Genomic DNA, 16,401 nt, shown 5'->3' with positions numbered 1-16,401 from the left:
TGTATTAGAAAATAATAAAAATAGTAATTGAAAGCGTGAAAGAAAGGTAGGCAAGTAAAAAACGGCGGTAAGTTCGGCCGAAGTTTATAACCTTCACCAACCAATTGCAGTAAAATAGTAAATACAAAGAATGAGGCGGTACAATTATTAGAGTTGCGTCGTTCATGAACGAACCGGCTCAAAGGAACGATTCCGTGAAAAGAACGAACGGATCCGTATCCAGCTCATTCTTTTACATCGTTCATTTAGATCTCCGATGGACGAGTCATTCCTGCTTACAAAATTAGTAGCATTGGTTTTGCAGTCAAACTCTAAACGAACGCTGCGTTAGCGCAAGCAGCACAATTTTTCCACAAAACAGAGAGCTACTCTCGCTCAGTAACTCACCTCATTAAGTAGCACATCTCGGTTATATCTTTCTTTTGCATCATTCGTTCATCTGGTTCTTTCATATCAAAACCACCACCACTACGTTCAGAAACAAAACCACCCCCATTAGCACACAATAGCGGTATTCACTCATTGTGGTAGATTTACAACTCTTGTTAATGTACTATATGTACCAGGGTTTTTTACAACGAAGTGTGAATGTCTTTTTTGTGAATGTCGTAAACAAATCGAAGCATCTTAACGTCGTCGTAAGTCTATCTTTTAGTTTCAGTTTTATTACACTTTTTCATAAAAATTTGTTTTTTTCTTGGCCTCCATTATTTTATTATCTTTTATTCTTTTTATTTTTCCCATTTTTCCACCAAAAAACAAAACTCCGACATAAAATAAAACTCACAACAAAGTGACGGCACAACAATCAGCTGTTCTAACCCTTGTAAAAGTACAATGGAATGTTTACAAGACTTTTAGGTCGAGTAAATTAACAACCCTGTGGTAAATTAAACTTTCATGTATTTTGTTGTTGTGGTATTGTAAACACTTGTAGATCTACAATATTAACAACATGTACAAGATCTACAATGCCACTTTACAACGATGAGTGAATACCGCTAATGTGTCATTCGTGAACGAATATTTTCAAAAGAACGATTCGGTGAAAAGAACGACGGAGTCATATGCAGCAGAGAACGAACGACTTCAAAAGAAAATAATACAGTCAAATGTATTGTTGAACGAAAAAGAGCCAACGAACGAAGTAAAGGACCCGGATCTTTTTGGTGAACGGAATGAAAAAGATCGATCCGCTCAATGAACGAGATTGCCCAACACTAACAATTATATGGTGACATTGTCAACTAATCCCAAGCAATATGGGGACCATACCGACCAATCCACGCCAATCTTCTGCTAGAAGATTATTAACCGCATTTGAGAAGACTAAATAGGCAAATTCCTGTCAATTCAAATTCTAGCAAAAGAACGGTTATTTTTATTAAAAAAAAAAAATAATAAAACAAATGGATCCGAGGAAATTAGTCAAGGAACTTATTCGAGACCCAAAACTACTAAGAAATGGGAAGTCACACATATGCATAGCAACACATGCGTAGCAACTTCTGGAATAGATATACCCTCAGTCGACAGAGATATACCCTCAACCTGTGCAAATTCAAACACTTTTTTCCAAAAAAAAAAAAAAAAACTTATGTATTTAGGGGGTCTCAAAATGTTGGGCGTTGAACCGACAAAAATTTTGATTAGGATTATAGTTCGAAAGTTTTGCGGAGGAGGTACTTAAAGGAATGGACCGACATAGACCGTGAGGGTGCCATAGGGGGTTTTTACACAATTCGGGATGTTTTCTCAAGAATTATGGACTTGCCCCGTAAAAAACTTTTACGATCGTAATTGAGGCAGCGAATGCAAGTTGCTTCAACAAAAATCAAAGTGATCCGATAGCAGGTCTTAAGTGAACTTATCCGAAATTTTGTGTGGGAGGTACCGGATGGAGTGGACAATATAGTCCATATTCGAACCTGATCTATATCTGGTAGATATATTAGGATGTGTAAAGTATGGACCAAATCGGCCACTCCCTTCAAGAGTTATCGTGCGCACAATTTTTCGAACATTTTTGAAGTTTTTTGGGGTAGGTACCTGAAGGAGTGAACCGATATGGCTTATCTTCGAACTTAAACTAAGTTTGGACACAATATTACGAAGTCCAAATTTTGGACGGAATCGGCATATCCGTTCGAGAATTATCTTCCAACCACTACACATGGTGTCATAGGGGTTTTTTCAACTTTCAGGCTATTTTCTCAGGAAGTATGGACTTTCCCCTGATGAAACTTATAGCGTCGAATGGGGGGCAGTGAGTACAAGTTGCTACAACAAAAATCAAACCGATTCGAGAGCAGGTCCTAAACTGAACTTTTTCGAAATTTTGGGTTGCAGATACCAGAAGGAGTGGAGCAATTGAGTCCATATTGGAACCTGATCTAAGTCTAGTAGAAATTTCACGATGTGCACTGTATGGACCAAATGGTTTACTTTCTTTAAGAGTTAACGTGCGCATAAATTTTCCGAACTTTTGTGGGGAAGGTACCGGAAGGAGTGGACCGATATAATCCATCTACGAACTTAAACTAAGTTTGGACAAAATGTTACGAAAGCCCTCTATAAGCAAATTTAGTGAAATAGTATTTTTTGCTTGTAGTCGGCACCATTTTCCAGTTGTCGGCATGGAATGTTCCAGTAGTCGGCATATCGTTTTTTAGTAATGTTATAGTTTGATCGTTTCTTTTATTTTAAACAAAAAAAATCGCAATTTTACACGAACAATTCCTATATTAATCCATATTGGTATTAAAAATTAAATAATTTTAAGATTTTGTCAACATTTGGAATTCAGTTAAAATTTCTTTTTTAGGTGTTTATAAAATCAAGATAATTATTTAAAAGGTCAATAATTTTTTACATTTTTTGTTCACATTTTGCATTAAAAATATGTTACTTTAATAAATTAGTTTCGTCTATAGTCGGTAACTATAGCCTAATTGTCGGTATGCCATAAACGCACGCACTTCAAATTTAGACTAATATGGTCTAAATTCGCATAAATACTCATATTTTTTTAAGTTATTTTTATTAATTGGTCTTAAAGTATTGTCGACTTCTGGCAAACTTTAGATTTTGTTGTCCCTAAAGTCGGCATTAGCTAAAGTGGCAGAATTAAAATAATTTTTTAATCATTTCTTTTACTAATATGTTCTTTTGAATATTATCTACCATCACAACAATTTTTTTATTGAAACAATTTTCATTTTAATGTAATTACATATATTTTTATGTTGACATCTCCACTAATAAATGGCCTTATACAATGAAATTTTACACAAAGTTAGCTGAGAGTATTGTTGAAGCTTTTCTAATATTATTTTCCCTTTTTGTTATAGTAATTTTGAGTTATTTGAGCTCAAATACGAAAGATGCCGACTACTGGTACATGCCGGAGTTAGGAGCATTTACCCTATATCGATACGTATTGTATAAACTAATTGGTTCCGGAAAAAGAATTTCTTTTATTTCTGCAATGGGTTTCTAACCAGGATATAATATTTCCTGTCATAGTCAAAATGTCACGATTCAAATTAGCCATAATAAAATTCAATTTAAAGCCACAAAAAAATCTTATTTTAATTTTTCATTAATTCACTAATATTTAAACGCTCACCATAAGCTTTAAGGATTTATAATCGCAATATCTTCCTACAAATGACAACATTTTAAGGTATGTATATGTAATGAAATCAGTCACAGATTAGTCTGAATTGAGTTCTGTCTATTTCATATTCATGGCAAATGGACAGCAAGCACATTGCACTAAAAAAGCTGGTCACAAAAGATTTCAATATATTTCCAAAACAAAGATAATATTTGCATTGGAAATATAGAATTTCTTGTCCTTTTGTCACTTTTTCATACAAGTTTCCTGCTAGGAAATACAAAATTCTAGGGAAGAAATTCCTCCTGAATTTTTGACCAAATCTCAGACCTTCCCGAGGCAGGCGTAGAGTAATTAAATACTCGTATGTAAGCCCCAGATGCTAGATTGCAGCTGATTTACATAGAATGATATATGTGTTGTCATTTGTTATACAAAATATTGCGGATTTTTTTATTTGTTTTTGATAGTCAGTTACAGATTAGTCTGAATTGAGTTCTGTTTCTAAGATAACTTAGTAACAGCAAGCACATTGCACTAAAACAGCTGGCCACAAAAGATTTCAATATATTTCCCATTCAAATGTACACATTTGAAATTGGAAATATAGAATTTCTTGTCCTTTTGCCTTTCAATCGTTCAAGTTTCCTGCTAGGAAATTAAAGTTCGTGAAATATCCTTGAACTTTTGACACAAATCTCAGACCTTCCCGAGGCATAATGTGTGGAGTAATCAAATACTCGTTTGTGAGCCCCAAATGCTAGATTGGAACTGACTTCCAAAAACTATTTTGATTTGGAAAAATTCCCCTTTCTCAGGGGAAACTTTTCTGCGTTTCTAAGGAATGATTTATCAGTATATGAGAAAAATGTCCTCTGTTCCTCCGAAATAGATTCCCCCGAATCTAAGGAAAGATTCCTCATTGTTTGTTGTAAAATATCTCTGTATCTGAAGAAATATTCCTCAGAATTTAGGAAAAACTCTTCTCAGTTGTTATATGAGAACCATTTTCCATCGATCTGAGGAAAAATTCCTCCGCAACAGATAGGGTTTCCCATTATTAGGGTATGGCTTAAACAATTCTCTTTGTTCAGTCACAGATTAGTCTGAATTGAGTTCTGTCCATTTTTTGGACAGCCAGCACATTGCACTAAAATAGCTGGCCACAAAAGATTTCAATGTATTCCAAATACAGAATTTCTTGTACTTTTGCCTTTCTTTCAAGAAAGTTATCCTGCTTGGAAATTCAAGTTCCAATGTCTAAAGTAGACATTTAGAACTTTTAGCCACATCTCAGACCTTCCCGAGGCATAACGTGTGGAGTAACAAAGTACTCGTTTGTAAGCCCCAGATGCTAGATTGTAACTGAACTTTCAGAGAATTTGTTTTTTTTACAATAGGTTTGCTTTTAATGCTAAAAAACAAATTCGAATCTCGCCAAAGTACAAAGTAATTCAGCTTCGAAAAAGTTTTTATTTTTGCTTCAGAATTCTTCTTTGGTAAACTAAATCAGTCACAGATTAGTCTGAATTGAGTTCTGCCCATTAGCCTTTTCTTTTTCAAGAAAAGAAAAACTAAAAGAGCAGCAAGCACATTGCACTAAAAAAGCTGGTCACAAAAGATTTCAATATATTTCCAGTACAAATATGCGTTGAAAATATAGAATTTCTTGTCCTTTTGCATTTTCATCGTTCAAGTTTCCTTCTAGGAAATAAGAAGTTCAGAAGAATATACTCCTCCCAAACATTTGACCATATCTCAGACCTTCCCGAGGCATTTTTGTTGTCAGAGTAATCAAATACTCGTGTGTAAGCCCCGTATGCTTGAATGTAACTGAATTCCAAAAACTATTTTGATGCAGAAAATCCATTTAGCATCTTCAGCAAAGTTTCTCAAGTATGTAAGAAAATATTCCTCAGATATAGATTCCCTTGAATCTAAGGAAAGATTTCTCCATGTTTGGTGAAAAAGATCTCTGTATCTGAAGAAAAATTCCTCAGAATTTAGGAAAAACTCTTCTCAGTGGTTAAATGAGAACCATTTTCCATCGATCTGAGGAAAAATTCCTTCGCAACAGTTAGGGTTTCCCATTATTAGGGTATGGCTTAAACAATTCTCTTTGTTCAGACACAGATTAGTCTGAATTGAGTTCTGTCCATTTTTTTTGGACAGCAAGCACATTGCACTAAAATAGCGGGCCACAAAAGATTTCAATATATTTCAAATACAATATTTGAAATACAGAATTTCTTGTACTTTTGCCTTTCTATCAAGAAAGTTATCCTGCTTGGAAATTCAAGTTCCAACGTCTCAACTAGACATCCATTTTTAGAATTTTTGGCCACATCTCAGACCTTCCCGAGGCATAATGTGTGGAGTAACCAAGTACTCGTGTGTAAGCCCCAGATGCTAGATTGTAACTGAACTTTAAGAGAATTTGTTTCTTCAAAATATTTTATTTGGCAAGTTAAATCAGTCGCAGATTAGTCTGAATTGAGTTCTGTCCATTTGGACAGCAAGCACATTGCACTAAAAAAGCTGGTCACAGAAGATTTCAATATATTTCCAATACAAAAATAAATGTTGTCTAGAAAATATAGAATTTCTTGTCCTTTTGCCTATTTTTCATACAAGTTTCCTGCTAGGAAATATAAAGTTCAGAAGAATATACTCCTAACATTTGACCATATCTCAGACCTTCCCGAGGCATTTTTATTGTAAGAGTAATCAAATACTCGCCTGTAAGCCCCAGATGCTAGATTGCAACTGATTACATTTTTCCAAGGAAATATTTTGAAGACATGACCTACATCACACCCAGCTGATATTTTAATTTTTTTTTATATTTGTGTTTTCCTATTTAATATCTGGATGAATACGCTTTTCCCTAATATAATTCATGTATTTGATATTATGTAGTCCTACAAGGACTTAAAGCAATCCCACGGCAGCGGGTTCTTTCGTACCGGATTGACCCGAAACCATAGTGTTTCGGCCAGCGGCTGCCAACCCAGCATCAAACCTACGGTTCTATGTAGGTTTTATGCTGCTACTACACGGACTTAAAGTGGTTGATGTATATTTCAGAATAATTTGATTGGATCCAACATTACTTAGTCCTTAAAAAGTCCCAATAGTTAGAGATTAATTCAATTTAGGAACTCTACTTGAATCATAATCACGTTTTTGCCTCCAGTTTAGCCTTAATGTGCGGTTCCCAACGATTTATACTTTTTTGGAAATGTCCATAGTTTTCGAGTTAAAAAACTTCAAAATTCGAAAATACATACCACTGATGTATCTTTTTATTCCTGAAACAACACAGTCGAAACTAAATTGTTCATTAAAAAATACATTTTCTGCCTAGCTGGTTTGGATATTAACTTGACTATAAGGCAAGTTTTTACGCAAGTCAAGTAAATTCTGAAAATAATAAAAAACTTAAACTAGTCCTTGTTATGATGATTTCAACGATATATATTTATTTTGCAAAAGAAAGAAACTTTTTTATTTGAAAATTTTGCCTTTTTAGGCGAAAATCATTTTTAGTATTAATTTTTAATTAATTTCTCGTTGGAAATCGAGCTTGATGGTCAATAATGCATCTGAAAAAGGAAAGCCGACGACTCGAACCCACCACTATTTGACATGACATGTTTCGCCATTGGTAAAGGCTCCTCAGACGTATCGGATGTGGGACGGGCTTCGTTATCATCTAAGGGGTACTTTACACGATATGTATTTTGCATATGAGTTGTCACTTCTCCCATACAAAATGTATATGCAAAGTGACAACTCATATGTAAAAAACATATCGTGTAAAGTACCCATAACTTATACTCTTTCAAATGCAATTTGTTTTTTACAATGCTGAATGCGTTGTTCAGTAATTGTATGGCTTTCATGACAAACGCTTAGCGTAGTCTTTGAAAGTTATGAGTTTGGCTCTGAACACTAACACGGCGTGACAACACTTATTTCCTTGAGTTTTTCAAGGACGTGGGTTCAAACCCCAGCCTGGCTCAGCTGAAAATTTTGCCTTTTTAGGCGAAGATCATTTTTAGTATTAATTTTTAATTCATTTCTCGTTGGAAATCGAGCTTGATGATCAAAATTTTTGTTTGCGTACATTATTTTTTGAACGACTACGGCTATTTGCCTTAAAACTTCAAGGCCAAATATGGACCACATTAGGTAAATATTTCTAACAAATAGTATACATCCATCTTGTTAGCAAGGTGCAATTATTATTGATTTTGCTGAACTTTATTTCCTCAGAGACATTTTGTAATCTCATATTGGATGGTAGATTCACTGCTCATAGAAATTACACCTATTAGGCCCACGTTTAGTCATGAATTGGGTTCAATTTAAATACCAAACTGCAATTTCCATCGGTCATTGGGGATAATAATCATAGATTTTGAAAAGGTTTTTAATGACTAGAGAGGACAATTGGCCTGGATTTTGAAAGATTTTTTTTTTTTGGTGGATCGAGAATTTTATATGTGTTTGGGCGGCTTGTGTTTTGAAAGGTTAACGCTTGTCTCGAGAGACAAAAATAATCGATTTTGAAAGTTTTTGGGTGGCTTAAAGGGATTTTGACAACAATCATTGATTTCCACGCCGGAAATTTTTCGTGGATTTTAAAGCTTTTAGGATTTTGAAAAGTTTTCGATGGCTCAACGATTTTCCTTTCCAGTTTTCTTCGGCGTTTGGTTTTCTTGGTAACCGTAAGCACGATGCTGGTTCTGACAAAATATTTTGGTTATTCTTCATCTTCTCAAAACATTGCTAAACAACTTCGTCTGACCATCCAAAGATTTGTTTTCGAGAAGGTTGTCCATTTAAAAGAGATGTTATTTTTGTTTAATGTTTAGACCAAATTAGCAATCGTTTGCCAGTACTATTCTTCTTTTTATTTCACAAATTATGTTGTTTGTTGATTATGGCCAAATTGCCACAAAAATTGGGAATTGGTATTTAAGCCATACCCATTTAGGGTACCGAAGTGCTTTTAGGGCATGAAGTGGATCTCGAATGAACGAAACATAAGCACAAATCGACAGCGGAATTCCTTTACAGTAAGAAAAATACTAATATTAATATAAATAATATTAATATATATTTGTGGATTTGTTATTCTATAGAGTAACCCACTACAAGCTTTACAAGTGGTATCATATGGTAAAACCGCAGGGATTGGGTTAAGGGGTTCATGTAAGCCTTATTGTGGTAGTAAATTTCTAACCTGAAGCGCTCCAACATTCTTATAAGGATATTTATTGGAACTTTTAGCTCAAACAAGCACTTTAAAATACGTTTTTTACCCTTTGGGCTAACTAGGGTAGTTATAAACACTTTGATACGATCAGACAATTTGGAATCGATTTAGCACTGTCCGTACGTCTGCATGTCTGACTAACTGGTAAACACGATGAACGTATCAACCTGTTTAGTCCAAACTTTGTATCTCATTTTGTTTTCAAACTTAGATCAAGTTCAAATATGGGTCATTGCGGGTACATAACCACAAAAGTTTTATCTTTCCTATAAAATGGTGCGCACGAAAACTTTTTCTCTCGTACTACACCCACCATTTATCGCAGCTGAAGAACGTCAGTTGCCTCGACAAAACAGAGTAGGGTAAGTGCACCTAATGTCGGCATGTACCAGTAGTCGGCACCTTTTGAATTTGAACTCAAATAACTAAAAATTAAGAAAACAAAATAGGAAAATAATCTTAAAAAGTCTTCAACAATATTGTCAGCTAACTTTATATAAAATTTCATTGAGCTAGGACCAATTATTATATCGAAATTTAAGTTTTTGTCAGTGAGTATTTTTCACCACAACCGAAAATGCATGTTTCTTAAGAAACAAATTGTGGAGATGTTAACCTTATAAGCTCTGTAATTATTTTAAAATGAAGAAATTGTCCACAAAATTTTTGTTATATAGGTAGAGAACAGTTAAAAGAACACTTCAGAAAAAGAAATTTTTAAAAAATATTTATAATTGTGCAATTTTTGCTGATGCCGACTTTATTTATTTATTTATTTATTCAATTCATTTTTAATACTAAAGCCTCCAAGGCCAATAAATAGTATTAACAAAAATTTTTACAACCTAAGTAGAAACTTATAATAATTAAGAGCAAATCTCAATAAAAACAGTAATAAATGGCTCCCCAACCAAAACTACAAAAATCATAAGGAATGGAAGACCATAACAAGCAACAATAAGCAAGTTACAAAACTGTCGACAGTAGTATGTCCAAAACCAATCTCCATAAATCAAACATAGTCAAAAAACATAGCAATTAACTAAAATGCAAGTATCTCTATGAGATATTGCATGCCAGCATCATAACAGTGAGTAAAGAAATCGATATGATAACGGGATCATAATGTGTGATTATTATTAGGATTCCGAAAATGGTGCAAAAGTTTTAACCTAAAAGCATTATTAGATTGAGAAAATACCTTCAATTCAATAGGTAGATAGTTCCACAATCTAGCAACGCGTATGACAAATGAGTTTTCAAAGGTAGCATTGTTTATCCTGGGTATAGTTATCTGCGTATTCCTCCTAAACATAGAAAAACTAAACATATTAGCTTTAGGGACAAAAAAATATAAAATTTGCCTGAAGTCGGCATGGGGTTATAAACATTGATTTTTATCGATTACTTTTAGCTAAAAATTATAAAAAATACTAAAGAAATACTTTAAAGGCTAGTTAATAAAAAAATAGTTTCAATTTGAAAGGAACTTTAGCGATTTTAAGCAATATTAGCCATGATTTGAAGTACGTACGTTGTGGGGTGCCGACAACTGGGTAATAGATGCCGACTACTGGTACGAACTAATTTATTTAAAAAATATGTTTAAATTCCCTTATTTTTTGAAGTAAAATCAATAGAAATGTATACAAATAAACTAGAAATGTATAAATAACTAATGCTTAAGCTATAGTTCTTTCAAATATTTAAGAAAAAATGTAAAGTATGCATTTTTTCTTTATTTAAATATAACATGCCGACTACTGGATCATATCATGCCGACTATTGGGGAATGGTGCCGACTACTGGTGAAAAAGCAGTATTTCACTAAAATTGTATTTTTTGCATGTTGAACAGAAATAATCAAAAAAAAATTGTTTATATAATCTAAAACTACACAAAATAACGAATCATAACAACTTAAATTTAATTTGATTGGATATTTAGACTCGGAATGACATACGGCTGAAGATACGAGAATCCTTAAAGTGCCGACTACTGGTGCACTTACCCTAGTTTTAGTTCAACAAAGTGCAGGATGGTATGGCCATCTAAATCCCAATAGAGCAAGTATTAATGCCACTGTGCAAAACATCTACCCACCATGTCCCTGCCAAACATACTCAACAATTTAATTAATCGAGCTATATTACTTAAGGGGATTCTATTGAAAAAATGATATCTAGCAAAGTACACATCAACCTAACTAACTTCAGAACATTGTGGTCACAACCCATCGAAGGAGCCACATATCTAGACCTGGAAATATGTAGATCCAGAGCAAGACTAATCTGTTAAAACAACATTACAACTTTCGAAGGGAGTGTCCTATTTAGCCCATCAAAATATGTATATCTTCCAGATATAGATCAATTTCGAATTTGGGCTACATCGGTCCACTCCTTCGGGTAACTCCCACTCAAAGTCTTAAAATATTTGAGAACATGTTTCGGATTGTTTTTAATTTTTTGCAGCAGAATTCCGAAAAACCACCTTGAAATTTTTTTCGGCACCAACTAAAATGACAGATGAGCACGATATTTGGTCGAAACTTGGTGCATTGTAAAATGTTTTCTTAACGTACAAAAAGTTCTATACCGGACAACATCTTGGAATTATACCAGTACTGCAAGAATCCACTAATTTTTACTATTTTTTCGATACCATAAAGGAAAAATTGTTATCGTAGTAAAATTTTATAGATTCTTGCAGGTTCTGGAACAGTACCCCTTTAGCACACTTTTGCACTTAAAGTTTTAGTTTAAGGCTTGAGTTGAAACTTTAATAGCGAGATGTTATTGGAATCATAATCAATTGTATTGTACCTATCTTTTGCAGCAGATTCCACAATATTTAGGGACACTCCTAAATACAACTCTCGCACTAAAGTTGTTAGTAATCTTTGTGGTCTTTGTTACAACTCTATAATTTTATTCTCTATACCTACTTATCTCGAGGCTCGAAAAAACCCCACTTAAGAAGTATTCTAGCAAAACAAAAAAAAAAATTATTATGGTTTTAGTTTGGATTTACACAGGACTGGATTATATTGAAATTGTACCTAGGTATTAGTATCCCGTTCACAAAAATATACATATAAGTCCATAATTTCCGAAGGTCATGAAAATTTGAAAAATATGAACAAAAATTTTCAATTGCGCCTGGAAACCCTACCTCTTACCACAATTTTAGAATTATTCCCATTATTGTCTTAGTCCCGTCCTTTCAACATACTGCAATAAAGCAAAATTTGGGGCTTGTATATTAGTAAGTATGGACTTCAGCATATCGTCACCATAAATGCCCAAAGACGTAACTAACAAAATAATAACTTTACAGGAGAAGCAAAAAACGTTATAAAATGAAAAGCTGTTTATGGAATATTAATCTTATGAAGGCGAGTTTATGGGATATTATCTATCATATACGAATGGGAGTAAGTAATGAAAACAAAATCGCAGAAACGCATGGTTTTGGGATCAGTCATTACAACTAAATCTGCAATGTTATCCTATTTTCCGAAACGCCTTTTCTTGGATAGGATCGTTATTCTTAAACGTAGATGATTGAAATATTGCAAGAGCATGTATTTTAGTCTTATGTATTAGATTCAATCAAAAAACGAATTTTGATTTTTTGGAGATACCTACGTCTTCGGGCATTTATGGTGACTACAAATGTATATAATATATGCATGGATGCCACTGGGGTTCAAAGGTTAGAAAGCCGACTTTTAAGCGAAATGTCTGGGTTCGGTTGCCAGACTAGACAACATCACACGTTTTCAAAGTGTGGCAAAATCATTAGTCGTTATGTTGACTTTTTTATTAGTTTTATTCAATTTTATTCAAAAATATTACATTACAATTATTAAATGTTACCCCAGCGCCTTGAAGGCTTTTTGGGGATATATTTTTTTTTTTTTAAATGATCTTAAAGACGTGTAAGTATTTATTTACATTGGCAGATTAAAATATTATTTAATCCATTCTACATCAGAAGCATTTCCGTATTGTTTAATAAATGCGACTTTAACCTTCTTTAAAATAATGATATTTGTGTAAGGTTTTTGGTATTGTTGGGTATATAATTGAACTCGAGGCATCCGTTGTGCTCAATTCGTTGCTTTGAAATATCCAGTCGACATCTCTTAACTCTTAAATTTGAGCTACTTCTTGTATTAATTGTTGTTTGATTTACATTAAATTGTATTGTTCGAGGTCCGGTATTATGTAAGACTTTGTACATGTACTTTAGAATTTGTAATTTGTATATACCATGTAACGGTAAGATTTTATTTGAATTCATATTATAAAGTTGATTTGTTGGGAATAATCTTGGCAATTTATACACCACCTTTAGTGCCTTGTTTTGAAACCTCTGTAGTGATTTTAAGCAAACGCTTTCCTGAAGCTGTTATGAGTAATGAGAAACCTTTATTTGAGATTATTAATATCAGGGAACAAGTCTCGTTTAGGAGCACCCCTCATATCGGGCTGAAATTTTGACCATAAGTAGTCATTGGGACCCTAATCACAACGATATATAGTTTTCCCATTGGAGAATGTCTTAACTCCCTAGCCGAAGAACGGCTACTCAAAGAAATCACAGTAAGTACTCTTCAGGAGCTTAAAAAAGTCAAGACCCATTTAGGGAAGTATGGACTTACCCCGGGAAAGCTATATATTGTTGTGATCAGGGTTCCATGTTAAAAATGTCAGCTAGATACAAGAGGTGCCCATAAACAAAGTAATGGCGTTAAAGTAAGACTTTTCTGAAATGTAAAGACCCATATCACGGGAGGTATAGACTTCTTGGGAAGCTATATATTGCTGTGATCCTATAGTAAAAATTACAGCCTGATCAAAAGGCGCCCCTAAACGAAAGTTAAGCCGAAATACCTTACTTGGATGAGAAATGACTAATCCCCACTTCTCACAATGCTCGTAAAAGACAAATTTCATAACTCTCAACAATTCCTGCTCGGAGTTCTTGATTCCTACATATTTTAACTAAAAATTTTCTAAGAAAAGATGCAAATTTTCTTAACTTACCTTTTCCGAGAAGTAATAATGCTGCTGGCTGGAAGTACTCAAAGATAATCCACAGATAGTTAGGAGGAGTTTCAGAAAATAAAACGACAATGACCTTTTTCAAGAGGAACCGATTTTCAATAAAATTTATTTTCTTTATTTTTTAATGTTACTTTTTCCTTTACCATTCTTTTTTGTAATTGTGACGTAATAAAAAAATTCCGTATTGTACGAGAGATAGAAGAACAAGACCCACAGCAAAGGTCAGTCATCCATTCATCCATCTATCTATCATCAAATTTGGGAATCGAATTGAATTCGTCCCTCCTCAATTTTTGGTTATAACAGATCTTGGACACATACAAAATTACATATCCGTTCTTGTTCTTGTTGTTGGAATGAAATTTCCAACAAGGAAGAAGCATAGCATTGCAAATTGGGTGTGTCCAGACATTTTTCTTTTTGAGTAACACTTTTACACTTTCAAGTAGTGGTGATGATGTGACAACTTGGATTTTGGGATTTTCTTCTTAAACACGTCATTAAAGCACAACTTTGGCACAAAGAAACACTTAAAATTTTCTTTTGGAGCTTTTAAAAAGGGAAAAGATTACAATTTCCCAAAACTGTGGCACTTACAGGAGTAGCACCCGAACCGTAACGTTTTCCAATATTTCTTCTTTAACATTTTTATATTTTCATTAGCATTGCCCTTTTTTTCTTGCTTTTTCGCTTTTTCATAGGCCTAAAAGGGGAGTAAGAAAAACGCGTGGTGTGATTTTGCGATTTAGCTAAATATTGATTGATTTTGGGCCTGGAAATTCATTTGGCCTTCGAATGGACCTTTCATGCATATTAACACTTCTTTCGGGGAGGGCATATTTTTTACCATTTTGCAATAAATTCGCACATTTCTTTGACGAAATCTTTTGCAAATTTCTAACTGAACCCGATTTTAATTCAATACAAAACGCACGACCGACGACGAAGAAACTTGCTTTAAACAAATTTTTTTGTAGCTCATTGACGGCGACACGACGTCAACGAAAGAAAAACACACACATTGGCCAAGCAGCCAAATCAGACACACGATAGACACAACATGTTCCAATCAAACAGTTCCGTTCGTTGTTGGCCACCGAACCCAACAAAAATAATGTATCATTCAACTTGCAACAACAACAATAAAAAAGAAGTTCCTATTTTCCATCAGCAAAGCAAAGGAGGAAAAAAGAAAATAACCAGTTGTTATTGTATTAATTTTTTCCCTTGTTTAAATTTGTATACTTTTTTATTTTACTCCGAATATTCACTGACATTTCTGTTAATCACTCATTAGCCACCAGCCTAAAATCGGTGTCTCTTGTTGGAAAAATTTTCCTTCGCAAAACCACTCCATCGACATAGTATGTACATGTGGTGGGGCCAGCAAATTGTTTTATTTTACTTTATACGCCCCGTTATTTCTCTGACGTGCATCGCCCCTCCAAAGACAACTAGCATTCCAGAATTATTTGCAATATTTTTTTTAAAACATTTCGTCACTTTTTTCGATTTTCTACTTGAGATATTGTCATTTTATTCTTACTTCACTTTACTCTTGTTTCACTACTGATGTTTCTCGTTTTTGGTGTTTGTAAAGATTTTTGATGTTGCTGCTCGTCAGATGTGTTCGTTTCATACCAACACGTTTTCTTTATTCACCACACCAACGAACATGTACAATTCGCTCGCACAGAGAACAACAATATTAGATGCATAGAGTTGCCAATAGCAGTCAATTTTCATCAAAGGGAGGAAGTCTTTTTGGGATTTTGAGAGATGAATAATAATGAAGTGGAGATTGCTATCTCTCAATTTGAAGTGTGTATGTTGATTTATTGTTGTAACAGTTGGTTATTGTATTTGGAAGCTCTTTCCTGGAAATAAATTAAGCTGAAACACATCCAACGTTTGAGTAAAGCTGTAAACACATCCAACGTTTGGGTAAAATTTTGCGTTTGGCATTGACGTCAGAAAATTTCTCTTGTTCTAAAGGCCAGAACAGAATCAATCGTTGCTTGCTTTGCGTGCTTTCCAAATGTCAAATTATAAAGGAATTCCAGAGCCTGCTAGAGAGGAACGCAGGCGGATGTGCAAAGAGGCTTTAGGTGTGAACAGAATGAAATACGCCGCTTTTTTCACGCTCAGTTTCATGTAAAAGATTAAAGGCGAATTACTACCTAATTTAAATGCTGCCTAATTCATTTGAATTTGGTAGTACTTGGCCTTTAGTCTTTTATATGAAACTGAGCGTGAAAAAGCGGTGTATTTCTTTGTGTTTCTTCCTTTTGGTATTCCTTTAGGGCCAAACCTATGGCTCTGCGTGTTGCGTGTGCCTACAAAAATACAAAAACAAACTACATGTATTTCAAATTGAAAAAAAAAAACAAATACATGTATTTTGTTTTTTGAACGCACATGCA

The 16,401-nt window shown here is 34.0% G+C and overlaps 1 protein-coding gene across 4 annotated transcripts in view; it reads right to left on the bottom strand.

Annotated features, from left to right (window-relative positions):
• Smr (nuclear receptor corepressor smrter) overlaps nucleotides 1-15,541 on the bottom strand; it is a 239,828-nt gene extending 224,287 nt beyond the window's left edge. For 2 of the 4 annotated variants that reach the window (XM_073972309.1, XM_073972312.1), the window contains exon 1: nucleotides 14,826-15,541. The gene's annotated coding sequence lies outside the window, so the exon portion shown is untranslated. Of the gene's footprint in view, nucleotides 1-14,575; nucleotides 14,682-14,825 lie in introns of all 4 variants that reach the window. The other 2 variants (XM_073972310.1, XM_073972311.1) reach the window with 2 other exon arrangements.
• Between the last annotated feature and the right edge of the window lie 860 nt (nucleotides 15,542-16,401).

This window comes from Musca autumnalis, unplaced genomic scaffold (genome assembly GCF_047663935.1).
Source record: "Musca autumnalis isolate F117 unplaced genomic scaffold, ASM4766393v1 scaffold_3, whole genome shotgun sequence".
Taxonomy (NCBI): Eukaryota; Metazoa; Arthropoda; class Insecta; order Diptera; family Muscidae; genus Musca; species Musca autumnalis.
The sequence above is the reverse complement of the archived record's forward strand: the minus strand, read 5'-3'. Positions and strand labels throughout refer to the sequence as shown.